Source organism: Tamandua tetradactyla, chromosome 4 (genome assembly GCF_023851605.1).
Source record: "Tamandua tetradactyla isolate mTamTet1 chromosome 4, mTamTet1.pri, whole genome shotgun sequence".
NCBI lineage: Eukaryota > Metazoa > Chordata > Mammalia > Pilosa > Myrmecophagidae > Tamandua > Tamandua tetradactyla.
Window position 1 is genome coordinate 53088377 of NC_135330.1, and position 19229 is coordinate 53107605.

Sequence of the window (19229 nt, forward strand, 5' to 3'; positions counted from 1 at the left end):
ATTTTTTTTTAACATGGGCATGCCCTTCTTTTTATTTAGGTCTTCTGTGATTTCTTTTAACGATTTCTTGTAGTTTTCATTGTACAGGAATTTCATACCTTTAGTTAAATTTATTCCTCAATATTTTATTCTTCTGGTTGCAATTGAAAATGGAATTTTTTTCTTGATTTCCTCCTCAGACTGTTCATTATTAGTGTATAAAACACTACAGATTTTTGAATGTTGATCTTGTAACCTGCCACTTTGCTGTTCTCGTTGATTAGATCAGTAGTTTTGCTGTGGAATTTTCAGGGATTTTCACGTATAGTATGTTATCATCTGCAGACAGTGAGAGTTTTTCTTCTTTCATTCCAATTTTGATGCCTTGTATTTGTTTTTCTTGTCTAATTGCTCTGTCTAGAACTTCCAACACAATGTTGAATAACAATGGTGATAGTGGAATCCTTGTCTTGTTCTTGATCTTAAAGAAGAAGGTGGAAAGTTTCCAGTTTTTCCCCATTGAGGATGAGGTCAGATGGGTTTTTTTTCATATATCCCCTTTATCCCTTCTATTCCTATCCTTTGAAGTGTTTTCAACAGGAAAGGATGTTGAACTTTCTCAAATGCCTTTTTTGCATCAATCGAGAGGATCATGTGGTTTTTCCGCTTTGATTTGTTTGATATGTTGTATTACATTAGTTGATTTCCTTGTGTTGAACCATCCTTGCATATCTGTAATGGATCCTACTTGGTCATGTTGCATAATTCTTTTTATGTGCTGCTGGATTTGATTTGCAAGAATTTTGCTTACGATTTTTGCATCTATATTCATTAGAGAGATTGGTCTGTAGTCTCCTCTTCTTGTAATATCTTTGCCGGGCTTTGATATGAGAGTGATGTTGGCTTCGTAGAATGAGTTAGGTAGCTTTCCTTGCTCTTCAATTGTTTTGAAGAGTTTGAGCAGGATTCGTACTAATTCTTTCTTGAATGTTTGGTAGAATTCACATGTGAAGCCATCTGGTCCTATAGTTTTCTGTTTGGGGAGCTTCTTAATGACTGATTCAATTTGTTTACTTCTGATTGGTTTGTTGATGTCATCTATTTCTTCTCGAGTCAGTGTTGGTTGTTCATGCCTTTCTAGGAAGTTGTCAATTTCATCTACATTGTCAAGTTTATTGGCATAAAGTTGTTCATAGTATCCTCTCATTACCTCCTTTATTTCTGCAGGGTCAGTGGCTATGTCTCCTCTTACATTTCTGATTTTATTTATTTGCATCCTCTCTCTTCTTCTTTTTGTCAGCCTCACTATGGGTTTACCAATCTTATTGATTTTCTCAAAGAATTTACTTCTGGTTTCATTGATTTTCTCAATTGTTTTCATGTTCTCCAGTTCGTTTATTTTTGCTCTAATCTTCATTATTTCTTTCCTTTTGCTTGCTTTGGGATTAGTTTGCTGTTCTTTCTCTCATTCTTCCAAGTGGACAGTTAATTACTCCATTTTTGCTTTTTTTTCTTTTTTGACATAAGCATTTAAGATAATAAATTTCCCTTTTAGCACTGCCTTTGCTGCATCCCATAACTTCTGATATGTTGTGGTTTCATTTTCTTTTGCCTCGAGATATTTCCTGATTTCTCTTGTAATTTCTTTCTTGACCCACTGATTGCCTAAGAGTGCATTATTGAGCCTCCATACATGTGTGAATTTTCTGGCACTCTATCCATTATTGATTTCCAATTTCATTACTTTATGATCTGAGAAAGTGTTTTGTATAATTTTAATCTTTTTAAATTTATTGAGACTTGCTTTGTGATCTAGCATATGGTCTATCCTTGAGAATAATCCATGAGTAGTTGAGAAAAAGGTATATCCTGCTGTTGTGGTGTGCAATGTTCTATAAAATTCTGTTAAGTCTAGCCCATTTATTGTATTATTAAAATACTTTTTCTTTATTGGTCCACTGTCTAGATGTTCTGTCCATTGATGAGATTGGGGAATTGAAGTCTCCAACAATTATGGTAGATGTGAGTATTTCTCTTTTCAGTGTTTGCCTCATGTACTTTGAAGCATTTTGGCTTGGTGTATAAAAATATTTATGATTATTATGTCATCTTGTTGAGTTGTTCCTTTTGTTAATACATAGTGCCCTTCTTTGTCTCTTTTAGCTCTTTTACATTTGAAGTCTAATCTGTTGGATATTAGTATAGCTACTCCTGCTCTTTTCTGATTGTTATTTGCATGAAATATCTTTTCCCTACATTTCGCTTTCAACCTATGTTTATCCTTGGGTCTACAATGTATTTCCTATAGAGATCATATAGATAGGTCTTGTTTTTTAATCCATTCACCAGTCTATGTCTTTTGATGAGGGAGTTTAATCCATTAGCATTTATTGTTATTATTGTACGGGCAGTACTTTCTTCTACAATTTTGCCTTTCAGATTTTGTATGTCATATTGAAGTTTTCTTCTTTTTACCTTTACTAATAGTCTTCATTTCTACATTCTTCTCCACACCTTTCTCTCCCAGTTATTTCCTATCCATCTCTAGTGCTCCCTTTAGTATTTCTTGCAGAGCCAGTTTCTTGGTCACAAATTCTCTCAGTGATATTTTTGCCTGAAAATGTTTTAATTTCTCCCTTATTTTTGAAGGACAATTTTACTGGATATAGCATTCTTGGTTGAGAGTCTTTCTCTTTTAGTAACTTAAACTTATCACCCTACTCTTTTCTCACCTCCATGGTTTCTGCTGAGAAATCTATGCATAGTCTTATTGGGCTTCCCTTGCATGAGATGGATTGCTCTTCTTTTCCTGCTTTCAAAACTCTCTCTTTCTCTTTGATATCTGACATTTTGATTAGTAAGTGTCTTGGAGTACATCTATTTGGATCTATTCTATTTGGGGTATGCTATACTTCTTGGATCTGTAATTTTAAGTCTTTCATAAGAGTTGGGAAATTTCCAGTGATAATTTCCTCCATTAGTTTTTCTCCCCCTTTTTCCTTCTCTTCTTCTTCTGGGACACCCACAACTCGTATATTTGTGTGCTTCATGTTGTCATTCAATTCTCTGAGACCCTGCTCATATTTTTCCATTCTTTTCCCTATATTTTCTTTTATTTATTATATTTCAGATGGCCCATCCTCCCGTTCACTAATCTTTCTGTCTATTGAAGTCTGACATTGTTGGTTTTCATTTTTTTATCTCTTCTATTGTGCCTTTCATCATATATGTTCTGTAATTTGTTTTTTCAGAGTTTTGATTTCTTCTTTTTGTTGATTCCTTGCCTTCTTTATATCATCCCTTAATTCGTTGATTTGATTTTTGATGAGATTTTCCATGTCTATTGAACATTCTGAACTAATTGTTTCAACTCCTGTATCTCATTTGAAGTATTGGTTTGTTCCTTTGAATGGGCCATTCCTTCAATTTTCCTAGAGTGATTCATTATTTTTTACTGGCATCTAGGCATTTAATTACCTTCATTAGTTTATTCTGGAGACTGTTTTCACTTTTTTAGCTAGGATATGCTTACTAGATAACTTTTTGTCTGTCTGTTCTTTGACATTCAGTCCAGCTTATTCTGGACTTCTAGCTTAGGTTTTGTTTAACAGATCAGAATTTTTCAGTTCTTGTTTTCTCGTTTCTTGCCCTGCCTGTATGGTGCCTTTTCCTCCCTTAGGAGGGTCTACTTAAGTATTGTAGACCTCAGGCAGAATTTTCCAGACCAAACTGGCCTCCTCTCAAGAGGAAGGAATCACCTGCATAAGTTTTCCCTGAGGGTGAGATCCAGAAGATTGAAAGGCTTTCCTATGAAGCCTCTGGACTCTTGAGTTTTTTCCTATCCCTCCCAGTGTATAGTGCTTTTCTGCCCGTGGATCCCACCAGCATAATGTGTTTCAGTACCTCTAATTTCAGCAGACTTTCCCTGCTGGGGGCATGGTTGAGTTAGAGGAGAGGTTGCAGGCTGGCTTTAATTGCTTCACTTTTCCACAACCTGGGATCAGAACTCCTTGAGAGAGGGAATCTACCTGGGCTGGACCTCACCCCTCTCCCAGGGAAGGCACAGGCAAAGCAGGATCCCCATTCCTTGGGTTTTCTAATCAAGAGCTTAAGTTGGTATGTTGCTTTGTGTATCTCCAGGTTCTATGTCCCCCCTCCTTTATTCAGGGCCAAGACCCTTTCAAGTATTATGTACTATCCGATCCCCCAAACCTCTGCTTATTATTTTTTCTTCTTCCATCAGCCTTGCTCTCTCTGTGCTGGGGCAAAAACCAGCAACCTCCCCTTTTACTCAAAGTTCAGCTGAGTTGGGGGCCTATTTTTGGTAGTCAGAGTTTGTTAATTAACTCCATGATTGGAGCTTGGTTGCACTCAACCTCTGTGTCTGGTAAAGCCTCTTTCCTTTCCCCCCTGAGAAGCAGCCTGTGGGGAAGGGGTGCCCTCCACTGCAGCTTGGAGACCTCACAGTTCTGGGTGGGCTCACAGCTGTTCCAGCCTATCCAGACTGGGGTATACTGTGCGTCTGGTCACTGACATGGTCCCAGCAATTGTTCTGTACTGTTTCTGGCTGTACACTAGCTGCCCTGGAGGACAAACTAAATCCTACACGTCACTAAACCACCATCTTGCCTCCTATCACTTTTATGTATTTTTTCTCTCCTTTTGATTTTGTCACTGTTTGGCTTATGTATTTCATGGCACCCTGCTGAAGTGCATACATATTTATGACTATTATTTCTTCTTGCTGGATTGCCCATTTATTAATAACATTCTTTTTCATCTCTTTTAACAGTTTTCTATTTAATGACTATTTTGTCTGATGTTAATATGTCTATCCATTCACTTTTTTTTTTGGTTACTGTTTGCAAGGAGTATCTTTTTCCAACTTTAATCTTACAACCTCTTTGAGCACTTTGGTCTAAGGTTAGTCTCTCGTAGAAAGCTGTTGGCTGCAGCTATGACCCTAAGGAATGTTATAGTAAAGCAAGAGAGAGAAAGGGATTGGGGATCCGGAGACATCAGTCTTCAGACAAGTTTATTTCCAGCCAAGTACAAAATTATATACTAGTAAGAAAGGTGATAAAGCTTGTTTGCATGCAAAAGTTAAACAATGCAAAAACAAGTTCCAGGAAAGTAAGTACTTCTAAGGCTAGGATGTTAAATTCCCTTAAGCAAGTGTCTTCCACACCTCATTGTGCTTTATCTGCATATCTTAGTTTCTATTGAAGTTCCAGATCGTGAAAGCTCAAGTGTGCATTTCCTCATATACTTGTGTCTGCAAGCTTTAGGTTAAGCAACAACCCTTTAACTCCTACAGAAAGCATATTAATGGATCATATTTTTTATCCATTTTGCCACAATGCATCTTTCAAACGGGTAGATTAATCCTTTATCATTCAATGTTAATAATGTAAAGATAGTACTTCAACTGTTTTATCCTTTGGCTTTATATGTAGAATCTCTCTCTCTCTTTCTCTCTCTCCCTCTCTCTCTCTCTCTCTCTCTCTCTCTCTCTCTCTCTCTCTCTCTCTCTCTCTCTCTCTCTCTCTCTCTCTCTCTCTCTCTCTCTCTCTCTCTCTCCCCCTCTCTCTCTCTCTCTCTTTCTCTCTCTCTCTGTTTGTCTTTTTCTCGTGTGTCTCATTCTTTCAGTTATCCTTATTGAAATGTCCCATTTATACACTCCCTTCCAAACTTCTCTCTTCTTTATTTTTGCTTTCACCCTGTTGCACTTTCTTTAGCATTTCTTGTAAATCAGTTATCTTGTTCATGAACTCTCTCAGTTTACATTTATCAGAATAATTTAATTCCTTCATTTTGAAGAGCTGTTTTAAGAGGTAAAGAATTCATGGATGACAAGCTCTTTTATATCAGTACCTTAAATATATTATAATACTGCCTTCTTGGCCTTCTTGCCCCCCTTGGTGTCTGATATGAAATCAGAGCTTAGTTTTATTATGCATCTCTTGTATGTGATGAATTCCTTTACTATTGCTGCTTTCAAAATTGGCTCTGTCTTCTGCAATTGACATCTGTATTAGAATTTCTATTGGCATAGGCCTACTACGATTTATTCTATCTGAAATAAGCTGTGCTTCTTGGATATATATCATTATGTCTTTCACAGGAGTTTGGAAATTTTCTGCCATAATTTCCTCAAATATTCTTTCTGCCCTTGCCCCCACTCTCCTTCTTCTGGAATGCCCATGACATGTATATTTTGTGCTTTGTATTGTCCTTCAATTCCTGAGACCCATCTCTACTTTTCCATTTTTTCTCTAACTGTTCTTTTACCTATAAGATTTTAGATATCCTATTTCTAGTTCAGTAATCCTTTCTTCTGACCCTTCACATCTTCTCTTGATGCCTCAAGTACATCCCACCCCCTTGCTCACACCTCATGCCAACCCTTAACAGGTTTGTGATTTACTTATTTATTTTTAAATGCAATTTTAATGAGATATATTCATACAGCACAGAATCCATCCAAAGTACGCAATCACTGACTCAGAGTATATCCCATAGATGTGCATCCCTCATCACGAACAACTTGAGAGCATTTTAACACTCCAAAAGAGGAAATAAAAAGAAAAAATCAGAAAACCCCAAATATCCCATACTCCTTATCCCCTCTAGTATCAAGGTGGCACATTTGTTACTGTTGATGAAAGAATATTAAGATATTGCAATTAAGTTTAGTCCATAGTTTGCAGTAGGTACATTTTTCCCTTTATACCACCCTATTATTGACTCCTTGAAATAGTTTTGAACATATGTTCTAGTTCACAAAAGAACGATTTTCATATTTGTACTGTTATTCAGATCCTTGTCTCCCACAAGATTCCCTGTTATATGTTCCCATTCTTCTTTTCTCTTCCAATTATGGTTTTTATTCCCATAAGTTCTGTTAATTTTTTTTTACAAGTTTTCAAATTCTCCTTTACATTCACAAAGTGTCTTTTTCATGTTACTTATCACTGCCATATTTTCTTTGACTTTCTTGAACTGATTTAGGGGATTTGTTGAATATCATTGATCAGTTGCTTCAAATCCTGTATCTGTTCTGAAGTTTTAGTTTGTTCCTTTGACTGGAATACATCTTTCTGTTTCCTAGTATGACTTATAATTTTTTGCTGGTGTTTTGGCATATTATTTTCTTGGTGAGTTTATTCTGGAGGTCAGTTTCTCTCACTTGCCTATGGTTTCATTATTGATTAGCATTGTGCTAAAGCTCTTCCTTACACCTGGTTCAACATATTCTAATGTTTAGATTAGCTCGTGTTTAGCTGATCACAACATTTTCATCCCCAGGAGAAAGCTTCTTTTCCTCTTTTTTTTTTTTCCGAATGACCTTCTCTGATTGTTTCAGATTTGCCTGTATACATTTTAAGTCTTCTTTTGTTATGTCTAGGTGTTTTTACTTAGAAGGCTAACTCTCAGAAGAGATTCTTCCCCGGAGAGGATGTACCAAATCAATTTTTCCAATCAAAACAGGCACAGGGTTCCATAAATGGCATGAAGATCAATTGCAATATCCCCTGGGGTGGAGGCCCAAAAGGACGCCTCTCTTCTCTATGGCACTCACGAATTCTGTGCTCTCCTGGCCTGCTCAGCTGAAGGCACTCTACTGCACCTGTTCTCTACAGTCATAAAATGCAGTACACACTTAATTTTCAACTAACTTGGCCATAGCCATGTGCATGGTTGAGACAGAAGCTACAAGCTGCTTTGGCGAGGGCAGGTTGAGATTGTTGCTCAGATCCCAGATCCTGGGGTCTAATACTCTAAACAATATCTGAAATCTGTTTTGAGCCAAGGTCCTATGTTATGGGAAGGAAATAGACACGTTGAGAAGTTAGTGTGTCTCTTATTTTAAAAATATTTTTATTGAGAAATCTTCACACACCATATAGTCCATGCAAAGCATACAATCAATGACTCACAATATCATCATATGATAGTGTATTCATCACCATGACCAGTTTTAGAACATTGGGATCACTCCAGAAAAAAATAGGAAGGAAAAATTAAAACCCCATTCATCTCTTGTCCCTTACCCCACACTCTCATTGACCATAGTATTGTAATCTACCTATTTTTTTTTACCCCTCATTTTCCATATTCTTTATTTATTTATTTGTCTTTGTTTTTTTACTCATCAGTCCATACTCTGGTCCTTTATAAAGGAACCATCAGTAGCAAGGATTTAACAATCACCTGGTCCCACTGTAAAAGCTTTATAGTTACACAATCATCATCAAGAATCAAGGCTACAAGAATGCAATTTGACAGTTTCAGGTATTTCTTTTTAGTTATTCTAATACATTTAAACCTAAAAAAGATACATCTATGCAATGCATAAGATTAACCTGTTGAATCAATTTTAAATATCTAAGTCACAGAAGCTTTATTTTCTCTCATTTTTTTCTAACCCTTTTGCTCAAGAGACATTTCTCATGAAAGCCTGGCTGATCTCTGGGAGTCCTGTACCAGATTGACATGGAGATTTATATTCCTGAGTCATGTCTCAAGTAAGGGGGTGGGCAATGATTTCACCTGCTAAGTTGACTTTGAAAGACAGACCATATCTGAGCAACAAAAGAGATTCTCTGGGGGTTATTCAAGAATCATCATAAGTAGGCTTAGCTTTACCCTGTAGGAATAAGTTTCATAGGGGCAACCTCTAAGATCAAAGGCTGGGCTTATTAAATCAATTATCCCCAGTGCTTGCAAGAATATCTGGAATTCCCAGATGGGGAAGTTTAATATTCTCTCCTTTCTACTCAGTTCCTTTCAAAGGGACTTTGAAATTACTTTTATATTCCCTTCCCAAATTACTCTGGGATGTATTGGAGCATCATATTAACCTGTACAAACTCTCACACCCTATTCAAGATTCCACATAATTATTGTGCTTGAATGAATTGACCACACAAGTTAAATTAGTATGCTATCAAAAACATGAATTTGGCATCAAACACACGTTCTTCCTTTGGTCTTACACAGAGGCAGAAGTTTTCAAAGCAGACCATATCATCCTTTACCTATACAGCTTTTCTTAATCACACCCACCTCCACCCCTGCTAGGAATGTAGTTGAGGCAGATTGCCAGCTCCTTTCTGCCATGGGTGTGTTTACTGTGTATCTGTTTGGGATCTGGAGTTCAGCATCAGAGTTCACTAATCAAGAGTCACATTCAGTGCCCTGGCTTGCCCTCCATCTTTTCTTGGGGAAGAGCTGTCTTTTAGCAACTTGGCCCCAGCCACATAAGTAAGTTACTATGTCTCTCAGTCAGCCCCAGTTCTCTTCCTGCTTGGGGTTGGGTTGAAAGGGAAGCTGCCCACTTAATTCTGTCCTGGGCTTGTTACAACTGTAGCTATAGTCAGAGCTAGAATGAAGACTCCAAATGATTCAGCATGATATGCACGTACCACCTGAAAGTGGACAGCTGTAGCACTACAACCCCTTTTTTGGAGTGTCCTTGAAGGACAGTGGTGAGTGGAAATCCTCCTAATGGGCAGAACCTCAAGTAATGCACCTGGTTGTTCATTTTTCTTGGAAAGATAACTGGCCAGGGGTGCATTTGTATAGTGACTCATGGCTGTTGCTAATGATTTGGATGGATGGTCAGGGACTTGGAAAATTGGTGACAAAGAGTTCTGGGGAAGAAGTATGTGGATAGACCTTTCTGGGTGGGCTAAGAACGTGAACATATTTGCATCCCATGTGAATGTGCATCAGAGGATGACTTCAGCAGAGGAAGGGTTTAATAATCAAGTGGATAAGCTGACACATTCTGTTGATACCAGTCAGCTTCTTTCCCAGCAACTCCTATCATTGCCCAATGGGCTCATGAACAAAGTGGTCTTGATGGTAGGGATGGGGGTCATGCATGGGCTCAGCAACATGGACTTCCACTCACCAAGGCTGACTTAGCTACAGCTAATTTTGGGTGCCCAATCTTCTGGAAGCAGAGACCCACACTCAGCCTCCAATATGACACCATTCCCTGAGGTGACCATCCAGCGAGATGGTGGTAGGTTGATTACATTGGACCACTCCCTTCATGGAAGGGACAGCAATTTGTTCTAACTGGAATAGTTGCATACTCTGGATATGGGTTTGCTTTCCCTGCATGCAATGCTTCTGCCAAAACTACCATCCGTGGGCTCACAGAATGCCTTATCCATCATCATGATATTCCATATAGCATTGCTTCTGATCAAGGAACACACTCCGCAGCAAATGAAGTGCAGGAATGGGCACATGCTCATGGAATTCTCTGGTCTTACCATGTTCCCCATCATCCAGAAATAGCTGGATTGATAAAACGGTGAAATGGACTTTTGAAAACTCGATTATGGTGCCAACTAGGTGACAATACCTTGAAAGGCTGGGGTAATGTTCTCCAGGAAGCTGTATATGCTTCCCTGTATGGTGCTTATTCTCCCATAGCCAGGTACTATGGGTCCAGGAACCAAGGGGTGGAAATGCGAGTGGTACCACTCAGTGTTACCCCTAATGATCCACTAGGAAAATTTTTGCTTCCTTTTGTCCCTGCAACCCTGAGTTCTGCTGGTCTACAGGTTTTTGTTCCAAGAGCGGGAGTGCTTCCACCAGGAGAAACAACAATGATTCCATTGAACTGGAATCTAAGACTGCCACCTGGTCATTTTTGGCTCCTCATATCCCTGGATCAACAAGTCAAAAAGAGGATTGCAGGGCGGGCCGCGGTGGCTCAGCGGGCAAAGTGCTTGCCTGCTATGCCGGAGGACCTCGGTTCGATTCCCGGCCCCAGCCCATGTAACAAAAACGGAGAAACAAAATACAATAAAAACAAGAAAATGTTTAAAAGATGTTTCCCTTTCTTCCTCCTTTCCTTCCTTCTCTCTGTCTTTCCTTTAAAAAAAAAAAAAAAAAAAAAAAAAAAAAAAAAAAAAAAAAGAGGATTGCATTATTGTCTGGGGTGATTCACCCTGACTATCAGGGGGAAATAATACTGCAACCATACAATGGAGATAAAGAAGAGTTTCTTGGAATATAGGAGATCCCCTAGTTTGTCTTTTAATTCTACCATGCCCTGTGATTAAAAACAATGGAAAACTGCAACAACCCAATCCAGGCTGGACTACCAATGGGTCAGAAACTTCAAGAATGAAGGTTTGGGTCACTCCACTAGGCAAAGAAACACAGCCAGCTGAAGGGCTTGCTGAGGGTAAAGGGAACAAGGAATGGGTGGTAGAAGAAGGTAGTGATAAATATGAACTACGACCACGTGATCAGTTACAAAAATGAGGACTGTGGTGCTGTTTTGTTCCTGTTATACTATTGAAGTTGTAAGATATCAAGTTTAAGAATGAATATTACCCAAGAATTTGCACCCTATTCTGGAGAGAGTTAATGTGTTTCCTGTTATATGCAGGGCAGTTGAGTATTGTTAGGTGAAAGAAAAAAATGTGCATTTGAATGTTTTATAATTAAAATTTAGATATGGTTAAAGGTGATATATATAGTTGCCAAGTTGACAAGAGGTGGACAGTCATGGTCAGGTTCATGTGTCAACTTGGCCAAGTGGTGGTACCTGTTTATCTGGTTGGGCAAGTGCTGGCCTGTCTCTTGCAATGAGGACATATCATAGAATTAAATCATGATCACGTCAGCTACATTCACAGTTGATTCCATTTGTAATCAGCCAAGCAGAGTGTCCTCTGCAATGAGTAATGCTCAATCTAATCACTGGACGCCTTTTGAGAAGGATTCAGAAGAGACAGTCTCTCTTCCTTCTTCAGCTGGTGAGCCTCTCCTGTGGAGTTCATCCAGATGCTCCATCAGAATCGTCAGCTTCACAGCCTGCTCTGCAGATTTTGGACTCTACAATCCCATGGTTACATAAGACACTTTTATAAATTATACTTGTGCAAGTGTTCCCTGTTGATTCTGTTTCTCTAGAGAACCCTAACTAATACAAACATGAGAATTCTGCCCACTCCAGGAATTGTGAGCCATCAATGCAGCCACATAAACCATCCATTTAGTGGTCTCTAACCTGTGCACTCTCCTTAGCCTGGTCCTTGGGAAGGCTGAGTAGTTCTCCTGCCTGGACTTGAAGGATGCCTTCTTCTGCATCTGGGTAGCCTCAGTCAGTCAGTAAGTATTTGCCTTTGAATAGGAAAGGCCCTCTCTGGGAACCAAAAGACAATACATTTGGAATCATTTACCCCAGGGGTTCAAAAGGAAAAAAAAAAATTTCCCCAGTATTTTCTGACAAGCACTAGGGAAGGGCTTGCAATTATTCTTGGGTAAAAATTACAACTGCACTATCCTACAGTATGTAGATGACCTCCTGCTGGCCACTGAATGCCTAAGTGACTGCGAGTGATGAACCAGAGTGCCTTCTTCACCATTTGAGCCAGGCAGGCTATGGTGTGTCCCAAAAAAAGGCCCAAATCTGCAAACAGCACATCAGATATTTGGGCCTCTACAGCAAGGGACCTGAAGCCTAGAACTGGAGCATAAGTGGGTACTCTGTGCCCACACCTACTTTCTAAAAACTAATCAGAGTTTTGGGAGCAACCAGGTTCTGCAAAGTCTGGGTCCAGAACTATGCACTTTTAGCAGGGCCCCTCTATGAAGTCACAAAGGGAGGTGACAGAGACCTGTTTCAGTAGAGATCTAAGCAAGAGCACACTTTCCAGCATCCAAAGATGGCACTCCACAGGTCCTGAGTCTAGGCCTCCTTGTCCACAGGCAGGAAGGGACAGCCATTGTGGTCTTGCCCTAAACTCTTGCACTGGATGGTGGAGAAGGCCTGTAGCATACCTCTTCAGACAACTGGACCATGTAGCACTTGGATGGTCTTCCTGCCTGAGTCGTTGCTGCCACTGACCTCTTAGCCCATGAGGCAGGGAAGTTCACATTTGGGCAGAACTTAACTGTGTTGGTCCCTCACGCAGTCTCCAGATTTATGGAGCAGAAGGAACACCTCTAGCTGTCAAAGACAAGCCTCACCAAGTTCCAGGCCACATTTTGCAAAACTCCAACTTTGGGGAAAAGACCCTCACTGCTAGGTTGGACACCCACCTTTATATATCCAGGCTCCCTTCCTGGGTAAAGCTATCATGTAAAATATGTGTCACCTGCCAAAGGGAAAAAAATAGCCAAACAATCTAGTGCCAGAATGGGAGGACTAAACAACCAGTTAGCAAGTCTAAGCCCATTTGAACACCTATTGGTCAACTTCACCAAAGTGCTATGGGCACAAAGGTATTGCTACATCCTGGTATTCATCTGCACTTTCTCAGGATGGGTGGAGGTGTACACCACCCACTCAGAAACTGCTCAAAGGTGGTCTGGACCCTCTTAAAGGACATTATTCCTCGGTATGGAATGCCACTCACGATTGGTTCCAAAAGCTGGAAAAGGCCTTACAGATGACTTGCAAGCTTCACGTTGCTTACTGGTCACATAAAGCAGTGGAAAGGTGGAATGAATGAATGGGACTATGAAGGGAAAATTGAAAGAAAATCTGCCAGAAAACAGAACTGATGTGGGTACAGGTGCTCCTTGTAGCTGTTAAGAATTAGATCTGCCCCTACAAGGAAAACTGGCTTCTCCCCTTTTGAACTAGTGTATGGGAGGCCACCATCCTGCACCAGAATCTTGCAGGGAAATTGGAAACTTAAGTCTAACCTAGCATCTGGTTCAGGTAGGAAAAGTTTTAAGTGAACTAAAAGGAAAACCGTTAGAAGCAGTTCTCGAGCCTTTTAAAGTCTACTTCACCCCCCATACATGGAATTGCACAAGGAACTTGGTGTGGGTGAATGACTGAAAAAGGTTCCTTCCAGTCCAATGAAGAGTTCCTTACAATGTCATTTTAGCTACCCCAACATCTGTGAAAATTGCAGATGTCATCCTGTTGCTCTACCACTCTCTGGTCAAACCAGCCATAGCAAATGACCCCTGGCAGTTCACCCCTGATCCTGAACACCCAACATACTTCACCTCTGAAAACCACTGCTCTCTTCTCCATCACAGCCAAACTCAACTCACCAGTCTCTGGCTGAAACCTGAGCAATCATCGTTGCCCTGTTCTAGCTCATGGGAGCAGCTAGTTAATGCACGGCTGAAGCCTCAGGAGACCTTCAAGCTCTGCTTCAGTCACTCCAGAAGCTGACTGATCTATGCATGGCCAAAGCTTGAGGAGCTGTGAACCAGCCTAAGAGTTGCTTTCCCCTTCCCTACAAATGCTCCTGTCCCTAGGGTTACTCCATTTAATCCCATGTTCTTGCTAATCAGGATCCTGGTCCTCCTGGTTTCCCTAGCCACTGACCAGAGTGTGTGTCTCCATTCCTTCCCTGAGGCTAATTGTTTGTTCATTGTGGCATAATTTTATTCTTGGCCTGGTAGCTTAGTCTTTTTCTCTCCCTCCCTCGCCATTTTGGCACGTCCAGTTTTTCTAAACCCCTGAATTACAAGCCTCACCGGCGACTAGTGATGATGCAGCCTTGTCTCTTTAACCCTATTGGTCTTCTCCTTATTCCTCCACCTGCCCAGCATTCACTGCTACAAGCACACTCAGGAACAACATCTCTATGGCGCCTGTGTGATTGGCTACCTTCCCCTGGAGGCCACGCCCTAACTCCGCCTCTCCTCAAACTGTATATAATCCAGGGCTCGCCGAGCCTCATGGTCTTTAGCTACTGGCGGCCCTGGCATAAGCGTCTACCAACAATAAAGCTACCTCGCTTTATGCCTTAATTGGCTCAGCCTCCAGTCCTTTATACCCGCAGCGAGGTCTCCTGCGCGTGCCCCTTGGACCCAGACCCCCAGCTTGAGCCCCTTTTCTGCGTGCGGCAGTGTCGTCTAGCAAGCAGTGAGAAGCTGAGGAGTAGAGGGTCCCCGATAGTTTAGCGGTTGGGCCAAACCGCAGTTCATGTGGTGGTAGACCTCATAGTCAGCAGCATGTGCTTCACTCCTCTGTTTCCGCTCAGCATGGTCATAAGCCTTTCCAAGGGGAATGATGCACACCAGTCATGCCTCAAGACCACCTATGCTGGGAAAAAGGGTGGAAACTACCATAATTTTCTATAACCAGTATTCATTCAAGGGCAGTTCTCAGACCTGTATTCTTAATGGAACCCAGCATTCGGTATGCACCCTAAAGGAAGATCCCCTAGTGTGATATAATCCCACCTCACCGAGTCAAGTAATTCTATGCTCATTGGTCTACCAAGGAAAGACTGTTGCTCATTCCCCTGAAGGAAGACCCACAGTCCATCTAACCTTCAACACATGTACTGTGCTGGGCTTCACTCACATGACTGAAAGCCTGCAGGACCGTAGTAGGGAGCTTGGCAGTCAGCTCCAACCACCAGCGCAGGTTTCAGGGATATTTGGGACACTACCCACTTGTACCAGTATTCAGTACAACTTTAACTCAGCTGGCTTAAGGAGCTCACCACTTCCAGCCCTCCTGGTAGACAGATGTACACAGTTCTAGGGATTCCCTAACTGGGAGTCAGGGCCAGTATGCCAATGAATGGCACAGGGTTCCATCCTGCTACACTGGAAAATATGGGCCTGCCATCTGGATCTAAACAGGGGCCCTTACTCCGCTTACTTCAGACAAGAGTCAGGCATGCCCAGACCCACCCAGAACCTGTTTGTACAGCTGGCTGAGGAGACAGCTTCCTCTCTCAATATCACCTCATGGTATGCCTGTGGAGGAACAGGAATAGGAAATCAGTGGCCATGAGAAGCCCAGGAATGGGGAGTGCCTACGAACCTAACCATCAATCTCCCTAAATTCCCTGAGCCTCAGGGCAGTCAGTGGTATCTAGTCACTACTGTGGTGGGGAAACATTGCAAGGCACAATGGGACTCATCATTCACCCCACCAGTCGGTGAGCTCCCATGTTTAGGATAGCAGGTATACAACACAAACACCAGGAAAACTACCTGGAAAGAGAAGGAACATGACAGCCTATCATTCCCTTTCCCTGCATTTGATCTGACTAAATATCAGGAGGATGTGAGCATCTGTGGCTCTTGGCCAGCCCAGGAGTGTTATATTGGATATGTGAGGAGACAGCCTATAGACAGTTACATCCTGGGTGGATTGAGTCACACGCAGTAGGAACCATCAGACCAGCCCTTGTCCTAGCCCCTCTGGTGTGGGGAAGACAGCTAAGATACCCTGTATCAGTGACTCCAAGACAGAAAATAAGTGTAAGTGCAGGAATTACCATTGGGGATTGGAAGGATAATGAGTAGCCCCCAGTACAAATAATCCAGGATCATGGACCTGCAACCTGGGCAAAAAATGGGTTCTTGAGGTATAGAACCCCCATTTATATGCTTAGCTGCATCATCCAACTTCAAGACATGTTGGAGTTATTAACTAACAGGATCACAATGGCCCTAAACTTCTTGGCTGATAATCAGGACAAGATTTGAGCCACAATGTGTCCGGATAGGCTGGTTCTAGACTATCTCCTAGCAGATAAGGGTGGAGTTTGTGGGAAGTTTAATTGGACTGACTGTTGCCTCCAAATAGATGAACAAGGGAAAGTCACCAGAGAACTAACCAATCAGATGAGGGAGCTAGCCCACGTGCCTATACAAACATGGAACAATTGGAGCCCATGTGAACTCTTTGGGGGATGATTTTCTGCCTTTGGGGGATTCAAAACCCTGATTATCAGGACCCTAAGCCTGCTAGGAAGATGCCTCCTTGTGCCATGCCTCTTACTGCTCCTAATAGGCAGTCCATGGCCCTCCATAGAGGCTCTGGTAGAAAAGGAAACAATGGCTCAGGTCCTGGAGGTGTGTAAATACCAGTTCCTAACACAACAGGAAGATGAGATATAAGTGATGCAATTGCTCAGTAGCGTGAGCATGCACCAAAGGGGTGAATGTGCCAGGCAAGCTCCTGGTAGCAGGTCTTTTCCCCCATAACCGCTCATCCACTTCTGTAAACTCAGCTTTCACAACCCTTCCTGGTTCTGGCCACCAATGAACAGTCAATCACCTCCCTCGAATGTAGCCAGTGACCATATTAGGAAAACGCTACCAGCCATTTTGTCTATAAATATCTTGTATTGGTCTTTGATCAGGGCTGAGACTTGCAGAGGCTACTCAGCTGACACACATGGCCATAGTCTAATAAAATCTACTTCCTGAAACTTCGGAGCCTCAATCCCAGTTCATTCTGTTTGTGTAACATACCTGGAGGCTTGCAGTCTCATTCCTGGTTACATGCTCCAGTCCTGTTTCCACGTAACATTCCTGGAGTCTCCAGCGGAGCCTCATTCCTAGTTTTACACTACACTGGCTTGTATCTGTTTTTCAGATTTTTTTTAAAAAGTCTGTGTTCTTTTAATCCATTCTTGTGGGGGCATAACTCTGTGGGTGTGACCTTTTCAGTAGATTGTTTCCATGGAGATATTACCCACCTCAATCAAGATAAGCCTTATTCCTTTATGATAGGAGAAAGGAAAAAGCACAAAGCCAGATAGCTTGGAGAGAGAGAAATGCCCAATCATTTTGGAGATAGAGACACTGAAACTAGAACACATGAGAAAGGGCCAGCAGATGTCAGTATATGCCTTATTTCCTCTTGTGGAAGTACAGATATACAGACGTGGAGACTTGATACTTCTTCAGCTGTTATAAAGACTTTATTAATTCTTTCAATCATCTTTTTCTCTATATAAATCATTTTGAAGAATGTCTATTAAATTATTTTGAAGCCCATTGGTTGCTTTTTCTTTGCATTTTTCATTCAGTTGGGAATGTTCTCCAATGCTATATAGAATGATTGGATACTATATTTTCAGCTCTGAGATTCAAATTTGGTTCCTTTATGAAATTATATATCTCTTAACCAAGATATATATGTAAAGATACATATTTATTACATATGTATATATGTATGTAAATTCTGTAATACTTATTTTTGCTCCCTTATTCATTTCAAAGATATGTTTAGTCTGCTGATTTTTCCATTTGGTTCTTGGGATCTGTTTCATTTTTTCTCTTGAATAAACTTTATATTTTCTGCTTCTCTTCATGTGTAGCATGACTTTTCTATGTAAATTGTGATTAATACATTATAGAGATTATAGACTTTAATCTGTTCACCTGAAGAATATTGACTTTTATTCTATTAAAGTTTTGGCTTTCAGCTTTATCAGGGTAAGTTATTTTTTTTTGCATTATTTCAAGAGAATATTTCTTAATCAACTTCTGTGCCCTGCTATGTACTCCTAAAACATTTGTTCTCTATTTCACTAGAACAAATGATGAATTTGTTAATCTACACTGGCCATGAACTCCAATCTCTTTCTCTCAACACTGTGCATTTCGGTATATTTTTCAGTCTTACAACATTTTCCTTTTCGATGGAGCTGCTTGGAGTTTTCACCTCATGTATGTTCAGTGAAGAGACACTAAGTAATTGAGGGGAGCTGATCTGCAGATCAGGTGGCTTCACTGATGGGCCTCCCTTTCTTCCTGCATTTCTATTCTAAATTGACATATGTTCTACCAACCCCGATTCAGACTTGCATTCCCATTGAAATAAGATTTCTGTTTTCTCGTTAAGCTTCATCAGTTGAAAAGCAGAATAAATACATATCTCACAGTTTGATTCCATTCTTTCAAGATTTTAACAGTTAATTTCTGCTTCCTTTTGTCACTCAAGCAGTTAATTTTTGCATTTCATGTTGGATTTATAGTTGTTATTTATAGAGGGGTGAGCCTGATAGACAGTATTCAATTCTCACAGAGGTTGTATATGTATTTATATATGATATTAAAATTTATGTTAACACTTAAATTTATTCTACTTATAGCACAGAAATAAATAAATACACAATTCTGAATCCACTCATGTATTTTCAATATTAATTATCTGCTCATTAGCAGTTCTTCTAAAGGAAAGGATGATTGTTTTACATGATAATTTTACATAACAATTTTACATAAGAAAATAATTGAGCATAAAATATATTGAAATGAAAATAAAAGAAAAAATGAAACATTTACTAAGAGAGAGGACAGTGTCTTTAAAGAAGAAGAGTCTTCAGTGATATTCCTCCAACAGAAGAATAACCATTGTTATGAGTCAAATCAACTGTGCCCTAAAATAGAGAGTCTCTTAAAGCACAATCATTAATATTAGTTTTCAAAAATCAGATTGCATCTAGAAGCCCATGAATATACAGTTATTAGCTACATTCCAAATATATTCA

General features: G+C 40.4%; 1 long non-coding RNA gene across 1 annotated transcript in view; it reads right to left on the minus strand.

Moving 5' to 3' along the window:
• LOC143680798 (uncharacterized) overlaps positions 1 to 19229 on the minus strand; it is a 149809-nt gene that overhangs the window by 12120 nt on the left and 118460 nt on the right. The gene's annotated exons all lie outside the window — the stretch shown is intronic.